Raw genomic sequence first — 11632 nt, forward strand, 5'->3', positions numbered from 1 at the left:
AGTAACTAAGTTCCTTGCAAAATTTTATCCACCTCAGAGGATTATAAGGTTAAAGGCTGAGGTACAAACATTTACACAAATGGAGGCCGAACCCATCTATGAGGCATGGGAGAGGTACAAGGCTTTGATCAGGAAATGTCCCCCTGCTATGTTTAATGAGTGGGAGAAGCTTCAAAACTTCTATGAAGGCTTAACACTGAAATCTCAGGAAGCTTTGGATCATTCAGCTGGAGGTTCCTTGCAACTCATGAAAACTGCAGAAGAGGCTCAAGAACTCATTGATATGGTGTCCAACAACCAATATTTCTTTGCTCATCAAAGAGGCCGCCAACCATCACAAAGGAGAGGAGTAATGGAGCTAGAAGGAGTGGATTCAATCCTAGCTCAAAACAAGATGATGCAGCAGCAAATTCAGCAACAATTTGAGCAAATGGCCAAGAGAATTGATAGTCTCCAAGTTGCAGCAGTCAACACTAGCCAATCATCAACCACATGGGGACAGAGTGAAGAAATTCAAGAAGAACAACAACAAGAGCAAGTACAGTATATGCACAACCAAGGACCAAATGAAGTGTATGGTGATACATACAATCCATCCTGGAAGAACCACCCAAACCTCAGATAGGGAGATAACCATGCCCAAAACCAACAACCATGGCAGAGGAACTCAAACCAACACAACCCAAGAAGCAACCAAAACCACAACCAGCAGCAGACTAACCAAAACCCCTACAGAAAACCTCAAAACAACTACCCCAACCTCAACCAATACCAACCTAATAACCAACCCACCAACCAAAATACCTACCATCCACCACCCACATCTCATAACCCACCTCAAGTATCACCTGAAGCCCAAAGAATCACTCACATGGAAGCCATGATAGACAAAATGTTGAAACACCAAGAAATGATAACCAAGAATCAGGAAGCCTCCCTGAAGAACCTAGAGACTCTTTAAGAAGCTAGAAATTAATATCCCCTTTGCTGAAGCACTTGAGCAAATGCCTCTATACTCCAAGTTTCTGAAGGATCTCATCAACAAGAAAAGAAGTTGGGATGAGAAAGAAACCATAATGATTACTGAGGAATGCAGGGCCTTGATTCAAAAGGGGCTTCCCCCCAAGCTTGAGGACCCAGGGAGCTTCTTGTTGCCTTGCACCATTGGGGAATTAACCATCACTAAAGCAATGTGCGATCTCGGAGCAAGTATTAACTTAATACCATCCTCCTTGGTGAAAAAGCTGAATATAGAGGAGGTCAAACCAGCACAAATGTCTTTGGAGCTGGTAGACAAGTCAATGGTATACCCCAGGGGTGTAATTGAAAATCTTTTGGTCAAGGTGGACAGTTTTATTTACCCTGCTGATTTTGTGGTTCTAGAATCAAACGATGATGATAGTGACTCTGTTATACTGGGAAGGCCATTCTTGGCCACTGCTAGAGCTATCATAGACGTAGAGGAAGGGGAATTAACTCTAAGGATGCATGACCAGAGTGTTACTCTGAAGGTTTTACCAGAGGCATAATTTAGCAGGGAGAAGAAAGACTATAAAAAAAATGACCAAGAAAGTCACAGCAACATCCCAATGCTGAGGATTGTGCAGACTGATGAAAAAGCCCAAGAGGGTATTAGAGTAGTAGCCACTGAAAAGAGAGGCCACCAAGGAAAGCCTATGGCCAGAAAAGAAAGATCAACAAAAGGAAAGATGAAACGCAGAAACAAAGCAAAAAGGGGCTGGAAGAATAGAAAGATTCCAACAGAGGGGCTTTCCAAAGGTGACAAAGTGCAACTGATATATCAACAACTGGGGGCAAATCAACAAACCGAGGATTACTACACTGTCAGCAACATACTATCATTAGAGCATGCTGAAATAGAACACCAGAAAACAAAAACAAGCTTTGTGCAACCTTTCTCCTACTTTAAACTCCAACCACTTAAACTTCTCTTCATAATTTCTTGTCATAGCAAGTCCGGTCCTAACTTCTTTCTCCTCCAAACATACATCAAAATCTCCAACATTCTTCACATCCCCTCTCAACCAACCAAGTGATCATGGCATCCTCCTCAAGAACCAAACGACGAAAAGGAAAAGATCCAATAGTGGAGGAAGAAACACATGAATATGACCAACGGAGGTTCAAGTCTTGGTTTCATCAAATGCAAATTCAATGGATGAACGAGAAAAGAATCTATCCTGAAATTCCATTCATGTTGCTGGATGATGGATGTCAAGAAATGAAGAACAAAATCCGGAAGAGGAGATGGGAGGAACTTACATCACCAGCCACCCGAATTAATACCAATATCATAAGAGAGTTCTATGCAAATGTCCCAAGGCTTGACATGCGTCATCCCCCAACGTACAAGAGTTATGTGCAGGGGGTGGAAGTAGACTTTAGCCCGGACGCAATCAAGAAAGTCTTGAAACTAAAGTCAGTCCGCTTTGATGAACCGGGATACCAACCATGGCAAACTGAAGTCTAAATGGACTGGCCCATACTTGGTGACAAAGGTTTTTCCCTATGGGAGTATTGAACTACTAGATGAGGCAACAAAGAATCAATTCACAACAAATGGTCACAGAGCAAAGCTGTATTTGGGAGGACAATTGGATAAGGAAAAAGAGGTTCAACACCTCCAGCCCTCTTAAAAAGAATTGAAAGATGTCAAGCTAGTGACAATAAAAGAGCGCTTGTTGGGAGGCAACCCAACCGGAGGTAGTTTTCTTTTCATAACTTTTTCAATAAGAGTGTTGGATAACTGCTATGTATTGCAAGAAGCTAAGTTTGGTGTTGCACACCAAAAACAATCGAAGGGAGAATGCAAGATGCTAAGTTTGGTGTTCCACCAAAACTTCATTCTAACTTCCTGCACATTGCCAGTTCCAAGCAATCAAACAGATTATTCAACAACTTAACTATTTTTGTTTAGTCCCAATATCTTAACCTTTAGCAAGGACACAAAAGTTTGCCCAGAGTTAACTTGTTGAATCAAGAGAAGTAGCAAGGAATAAAGTGGGAATTAACCACCAATTGAAGGTCCCATGCATAAAGACTCAAAAAGGGGCACAACAGAAAGGAGAACAAAAGAAATGCAAACCAATAGGTTGTATCTATACTTAACCTTTACTATTAGGAAATATTTTTGATTGATGTCTTGATAAAGTGTTCATTTAGTTCAAACAGATTCAAACCTCTTTTAAAATAAGTAGGCTAGTTTATGTATGTGCTTGTGTGTTTATTTTCACTTGACAAGAAGCATGTGTTGTCCCCTGCATCTTTAAATTCAATAAAAGAACAGTTTGAATGGAAAGTAAAATGGTTTCTGTTAGATAGAAGTGGAATAAAAGTAAGTGGTGGTATGTGTGTGATTGTATAATAGCTCACTTTTAGTGGATAAAGAGCTAGGATATCTCCTTCTAAGTAAAGAGTGGCCTACTGTCTATGAATCTCAATTGAATTAAATTCCTTGGTTAGAAAGAAAAACAAAAAGAAGAAAAAAAAAAAAGATAGCCAAAAAGTGGCAGAACAAAAGAAAAACAAAAAGAAACAAAGCTGGACACCAATAGCTTGAACTTTGAAATATATGCCTGTGATGTCTTTGTACTAGGATCTGCTTGGATTAGTAAGCTCTTAGGAGTGCCTCAACACGGTGACTTGGGTTAACTAATCCGGGATCATCAACTGAAAGTCCACTATCAAGAGCAACCTAACTACAAGGCATTTAGTAACCCAAAGAGGTGCTGGGCATCAATGTTTTAAGAAGGAATGTGAGCCAAGTGTCTATGGTGAATAATGTGTCAAGTATAAAGAAAAGAAAATGAACTTGCTACAGAACCGAAGTGAACCAAATGAACCGGGTTGGAGTTTTGCAAAAGTTGGACCAAATGTTTGAGCAAAAGTTAGGGGTCTAACTTATGGTCTAACTTTTCATATCAGCCCACAAAATTTGCTGCTATCCACGTTGGTGCAAAAGTTAGGGGTCTAACTTTTGCTCCAACGTTGGCCTCCCTTGATACCCCTTCAAGCTGTTGTGGTGTGTGGCGCCAACGTTAGCCTCAAAGTTAGGGGGCTAACGTTGGCGCAAACTTTTGCTCTTCCCCTTGTGAATTTCATGTGCCAACGTTAGCCACCAAGTTAGGGGGCTAACGTTGGCGCAAACGTTTGGTGCCCAGGGAGGTTCTCTTCATGCCAACGTTAGCCTCAAAGTTAGGGGGCTAACGTTGGCGCAAACTTTTGGTGCCCAGGGGTGAATTTCATGTGCCAATGTTAGCCTCCAAGTTAGGGGTCTAACGTTGGGGCTAACTTTTCAACCAAAAGTTTGTGCAAAAGTTTGATGCTAACTTTAGGTCCAGCTTTTTGCTTCCTGGTTCATTTTCACTTATTCCATTGTCCTCTCTTTACTCCTAGCCATTCCTTCTTGCTTCAACCTTTCTTCAAGCTTTCCTCACCTATCATTAATCAACCAAACACATCAAAGCTATGCTCAAAATCATGAGATATTCATTCTTTCATAATATGCAACAAATATAGCATAAAACCTCATGAAATTGCATTAATTCATACATGGTTAATTAAATCAAAGGAAGCATGAAAATCTACCCAATTGGCTTGCTTATGGCTCAAGAAAGTGCATAAAACCTATTGAAACCAAAGGAAAAAGGCATAGAAAAATATGACATGATGACATGTCATCAGCGACGCGAAGAGGGCTAGGGTTCCGCATAGGTTGGGTTAAGTGGATTCAAATCCACGCAAACGCGTGGATCACGCGAACGCGTGGTTGAGGCAGAGACGCAATGACGTGGATGCTTCATTGATGCGAACACGTGAGTGAGGGATAATGATAGTGAGCACGCGTATGCGTCACCTAGAATTGTGCTAAACGCACAAATCTAGCGTCGTTTTGGCGCAACTCTCTGTTTCAATTGAGGGGGCAATAATTTCCACGCGACGCGTACGTGTCGCTTACGCTTTCGCGTGGTGTGTGAAGTGAAAGTGACGCGTATGCAAATAATATAATTGACAAATAATTTAAGCAAACAAATATCTAAGCATAGTACACAAATAACCTGTTCAAGAACAGGAAATTATTTAATGCAACACACAAATATTACATGTCAACAACTTATTCCCATCTAAATCATACTTAATGAGAAAATCACTACAACTATTTTCAAAGAATTCTTTTAACAAAAAGCTCCAAACAATATGATTAGAACATGCAGGCTAAACTCCCTGTGTTGTTTAAACATTTCAGCTTGATCGGGACAACATAGATATGAATGAGTCGAAACAATCTTTGAAATAACCCAAAGACTAATATCTTTTACTATATGCACATAAATTCTTGAAGGACACCTTACAACAAATGTCAGATTTGTCTTCACTAATACCTTCATAGCTCACAATAATTTGTCAGAATCACTAAAAAATCATTTGTACCTCTATTACGTTCAAAGACACCATGACTTCGTCCAATTTCAAGTTTAGACAAATCTCAATTCAATCTGTCAAGAAAAATACATGTTTTACACCATTTCTGTATATGAAAAATTATTGTTGCTCAGTCTAACATAAAGGTCCGGAAGCGAATCTTAAAAAAGTGGCAGATTTGACTCTTAAGTTCCATAAATTGTTGTGCAGAGATTGGATGTGCAGTTTAATCTGATGCTTCAAGAAGCTAGTTTTATAATAGATTTGCTTGTAAAGAGAGAAGAGCATAATGTAGTTTAGTATACAAAAGGATGCCTCCTTAGAAAAACCTTCATGTAGTTGTTCTTAGTAAGGCAGAGGCTACCTAATTTAAAACTCTTTTATTATCTTCTTTTGTTGTTTTGGCTTTATTTTGTCAAAAAAAAAAAATCTTATTTCCTTTTATTACTATATTAAATTCACATTAAGTTACAAAATATTTTTATTGTAGACTTCCTCTCCATCATGAACTAGCTCATGATCCACTGAATTGAGTTTACTGATTTAAACTCGATTCATTTAATATATAAGTTCAAATTCTATCTCAAAGTTCGCTCACAAAATCATGAGCTTAACTTATCAAATTGTTAATAAGTCAAGCTGAAGTTGAGTTGCGATCTAATTTAACTCAGTTTCAACCCTATAAATGAATCAAATTCATGATGTAACTATATTAATTCAACAATAATTTATCTTAACTTAATTTTATTTTAATACTTGACTAAATTCGCATTAAATTACTAGTATTTTATTTTAAATTTATCCTTGATTAAGAGTATTATCTAAATTTTTAACAAAATAAAATTGTATCATAATTTAACATTTATCAGCCTAAATAATAACATTAAGAAAAAAAATAATTTTCTTCTATTACTTGAATTAATTGTTAGTGTAACTATTTTTTTATTTTTCTATCTAAACCCAACAACCAGACCTGGCTTCCAACCCCTTCCTTGTGAACCCAGATTCCTCTACTCCACTTGCATGTGACCTTGAAAGCTTGCTGGCTTGAACTGCGATAGGTGCCACATCGCTGCTGTTTCAGTGCAGATGCTCAGGACGGACAAGACCAGCGAAGAGAGATAGACACAGCTCTGTTGCTGCTTACTCTGCATATTCCGGCAACTCCATAGAAGCACAATCTAGACCACATGTGAGTGCAGAATTGAAGGGAGACTAAAAGTCAGCAGCTCCTTGCCAGACTTGCTGTAGATGTGGGTTACAGAAACCGTTGCAATAGGACAAATATTCTCACCTCCACATCACACTCAGGGCCTCTTCTTTCCAACGCTTGAGGAGTTTCCTTGGATGAATGTCATTCTGCTTTGTTGGAGAAGCCACCGGTATTTGAATCCTTGAAGCACATCCACGGTCTATTGGAAATGTTCCAGCGATACCGAATCCTCTTACTTCACCTCACGATGCTATGTTGTGGAAGATGGAATTGCCTTTTTTTTCAAAGATAGTATGTTATATTTTATTAATTATTGAAAAATGAAATACAAAGATGTCTAAAAGTAGGACAATATAATCAAAGGTGGGGATTTCCCAAAACAATAGACTGAAGGTATTCATCCAACGGTGCATGATCAAAAAATGAAGAAAAATCTTAAAGAAGAAAGAATGATAAATCAAATTGAATGAAACTAAGAGATTGTCTCATGGAGATGATGATCTAAACTGGGAGTTTTTTGGATTTCACGGAGCAACTTAACAAAGCTTGCTAGAATGGCAGACGACATTGAAGTAGAACCTTCAAAAATTAATTGGTTGCGAGCTTTCTAGCAAATGATGGTAAGTAATTGAGGATTACAGTCAGCTTTCTTCAACGGGTTAAGCATCTCTATTGATGCAGTCCACCGTGTCCAAAAGACGTTAGGGATCTGAGGGAAAGACAGTCACGAAGATAACTCTGAGACCATACTTCTTTGATTCTAGAGCAATCGATCAAACAATGAGTAATTGTTTCTGTTGCTTCATCACAGCAGGGGCATATTGGCGATACAGATGGAATGCGGTGGTAAATCTGAGCAAGTACCGAAAGCCGACCATGGAGAGCTTTCTAGATAAGTAGCTAAATTTTATGAGACAAGTTCAACTTTCATAGATCAATCCATGGCTTTTTCTGCTGCATATAATTAGGGCAAAGCTCCAGAGGTGGATGGTGAAATAAATAGCCAATTTTGTAACCTGAAGCTGTATCATATTGTTTGGATTTGTTCAAATCCCATTGTAATTTGTCCCTGCTCTGTTAAATTTTAACTGACAAAATCTTGTCTGTAACGTCTTGGGGAAATAATTCTTGAATGAAATTCTGATTCCAATTCCTGCTTTCAGTAATTAGGTCTTTAACTCTTGGAATCAACTCAGAAATAGCTTGTCTGTTTGCATGTCAGAAATTATTAACGGATACGGGGGAGGCAGCCAAGGATCCTCAAAGGTTCGGATATTCTCTCCAGTACCCACATCCCAGTTAAGACCTTTTTCAGCAATCTTTCAGCCTTGCAGTATGCTCCTCGATCCCCAAGAAGGTAAGACTCTAATTTCTGCAGTTATAGAAGTACCATTGCTAAAGTACTTACCTCTTAGGATTTTGGATAATAGGAAATTAGGCTGTGTTATGAGCTGCCAAAATTGTTTTGGGGAAATAATTCTTGAATGAAATTCTGATTCCAATTCCTGCTTTCAGTAATTAGGTCTTTAACTCTTGGAATCAACTCAGAAATAGCTTGTCTGTTTGCATGTCAGAAATTATTAACGGATACGGGGGAGGCAGCCAAGGGTCCTCAAAGGTTCGGATATTCTCTCCAGTACCCACATCCCAGTTAAGACCTTTTTCAGCAATCTTTCAGCCTTGCAGTATGCTCCTCGATCCCCAAGAAGGTAAGACTCTAATTTCTGCAGTTATAGAAGTACCATTGCTAAAGTACTTACCTCTTAGGATTTTGGATAATAGGAAATTAGGCTGTGTTATGAGCTGCCAAAATTGTTTGCTTAAAAGCGCCAGATTTTAGATTCTGAGATCTTTAAATCCAAGTCTCCTTCTCTTTGTGGGTAAGTCATGTCCCAGCTAATCCAAGCCATCCACCTTTCAGAATCTGTTTGTCCCTACCAGAACTGAGAAAGTAGAGAGTGAATGCATCAGGCAACTTGAAGCAAGACAATGTATAAATAGTAATAGCTTTTCCCAGTGCTTTAAACAATACCTGTCTACCACCCGATGATAGAAGATTGCGCTTCCACCCTTGGATTCTTTTCCGAACCTTCTCTTTGATGATACTAAAAGAATCCTTTTTTCGATTTAGAGACTGTAGAAGGCAAACCAAGGTATCTATCCTAGGGTCTAATATGATTAATATTCATAGAGTTATCCAGTAGTGTACGAGTAGTGGAGGGAGTGTTGTGGCTAAAAAATACAGCAGATTTATTAAGATTTATACTCTGGCCACTGATGCTTTCATAAGAATTCAATAAATGTAGGATGTTTGAACATGCTTTAGGATTAGCCTTATAGAATAAGATGAAATCATCAACAAAAAGGAGGTGGTTGACCTTGGGACTTCGCTTATATATCTAAAGACCCTAAGTTAGTTTGTTTTGTTCTGCCTTGTGTAGCAAGAAAGAGAGACATTCTACACAGAAAAGAAAAATATAGGGAGATAGAAGATCTCCATGTCGAATACCTCTATTTGGTTTGAAGAAACCATAGGGTTATCCTAAGAAACAGTTGTCACTAATTCTCGAATCCACATGATCCACTGGGAGTCAAAACCAAACTTGTCTATACAAACCAAAGAAAGTGCCATTCCACTCTATCATATGCCTTACTCATATCTAATTTTAGCGCCATTTCATTTTCGAGCCCATTTTTTTGTTCTTCAAGTAATGCATACACTCATGAGCAATTAGGATATTATCAGAGATTAATCTGCCTTTAATAAAAGCACTCTGTGTAGGGCTAATTAGTCTATTCAATGTACCCTGAAGTCTATGTACAAGTACTTTAGAGATAATCTTACAAAAGACTGAAAATAGGCTTATTGGTATTACCTGAGTCATATCTTTAGCATCAGAAATCTTGGGAATAAGACAGATATGAGTGTGGTTAAAACCCTTCAAAATTCTGTCCTCCTGAATAGAAGCTCTTAACTGCTCGAAACACATCACCACTAAGTATGTTCCAGAAGCTTTGAAAAAATTTTGCTGTCACACCATCGTCTCCTGGAGCACTTTGAGGATGAATGCTAAATGTTGCACGTTTCACTTCTTCCATAGTTACTGGTCTTTGAAGCCTATGATTCAGGTGAGCCATAACCTTAGGTTCAAAATCAGTAAACAGAGGTTCAAGGTTCTCATGACAAGTGGAGGAGAAGATATCCTTGAAATAAGATTCAGCCACAGAAGCAATACCAGGATTTGAAGTAGCCACTTCACCATCACTGCCAGTTAGTTGCCAAATTTTATTTCTTCAGGTTCAATGTCTAAATTTATGATGGAAGAAAGCTGTATTTTGATTACCAAATTTGAGCCTTTTGACTCTAGACTTATCTTTCCAATAAGATTCCTCATTTTGCAATGCTTTCTCAAGTTTGTCCTCTATTTCTGAAATGATGTCGCCTCCATGAATTCCTACTAAACGAAATTCCTCTAATTCAGACTGTAGTCAATCAATCTCCACCTTCGAATTAGATCTGTGTTCTTGCTGCCATCTGACAATCTTATGCCGACAATGTTTTATTTTTTGAGCTAGGATATACATGGCTGAACCATCAATCTATTCGTGCCAAACCTCTCTAACAATCTGCCTTATTTCATAATTGGAACACCATCTTTCTTGAAAATTGAATCGCCATTTAGATCTCTCAGTTCTTGGATTAAAGTCTAAGAGAAGAGGAGAGTGATCTAATCCTGATTCTGACTGTCTAAGAACTGATGCATTGGGATAGAGTTGCTGCCAATAAAATCCTACCAGAAATCGGTCCAGTCTTTCTTGTATCGGGGGCTCATGACCACTCCACCTATTAGACCAAGTGAATGGTCTTCCGACCATACCAATATCAATCTGGGAATTATCATCAATAAAACTGTTAAAAGTTTCAATAGAAGAAGGAGATTTAACAGCCCCACATGCTTTCTCCAACTGATTAGAAATAGAATTAAAATCACCCATTAACACAACCTTACTATCGAACTATTGGGTGACTGAAGTTCATTCAGAAAACTGAGCCATTCTATATTGATTGTTTGAACTGAGATAAACACCTAGAATACCATAGGGATCATTAGAACCAGCTGTCAAAACTGATGTCGCAATGAAGAATCTACCATGCTGTAAAATCTGAAAGGTGCAACCATCCCTCCATGCCATTGCCAAACCCCCAGATAATCCATCCAGATCCACAATAAACCATTCCTTGAAACCACAAGATCTTAGTTTTTCTTCAACTTGTCGAGATTGATTTTTTATTTCATAGATAAAACCTACCCCGGGGAAGAAGGATTTGCAAATCCCTTTAAGATTGTGGATTGTCAGCAGTCTCCCTAAACCCCGGCAATTCCACGAGAGTAGTTTCATATTTTTTTGGGTACCACTTGAAGGATGGCATCCTCCACCGTCATAGCATCAGAGACAATATTATTGAGACAAATTTTATTTAAAATATCTTCAGTAACATTACCTCCACTCCTCCGTTTGAAACCTATCACAGACTTTCTGGCAAGTTGTTTCAGGTTTGGTTTTTTATTCTCCTTTCTAAGCTTGGACATGACGTTGTTACTGTGTTGCACATTATTCATGGTATAGGATATCTCCAATAAAATATTAAAAGAAGAATTAGTATTAATAGTCGTACCAGTATTTTCTTATTCACCCATATTTTTTGCTCTAGAACCCGAATTAGCAGTAATTTTTTCATTATTCGATTTTTTCTGATCATCTTGCACACTCAATTTTGAGAAACTATCAAAAAGTCAAGCAGGTGGAGATTTTTTCTTCAGTTGAGCTGGAATAGAACCATCCTGAGGTTGATTAGGATTGAAGGAAGCTCTCTTTTCAGTTAAATGCCTACCGACTTGATCTGTCTTAAGCCATTCACCAACTCTATCTTTCTTGATATTGTTTTAGGTAGAATCATCAATAAAAAATTGGCAG

The sequence above is a fragment of the Arachis ipaensis genome, chromosome B03 (assembly GCF_000816755.2).
Source record: "Arachis ipaensis cultivar K30076 chromosome B03, Araip1.1, whole genome shotgun sequence".
Taxonomy (NCBI): Eukaryota; Viridiplantae; Streptophyta; class Magnoliopsida; order Fabales; family Fabaceae; genus Arachis; species Arachis ipaensis.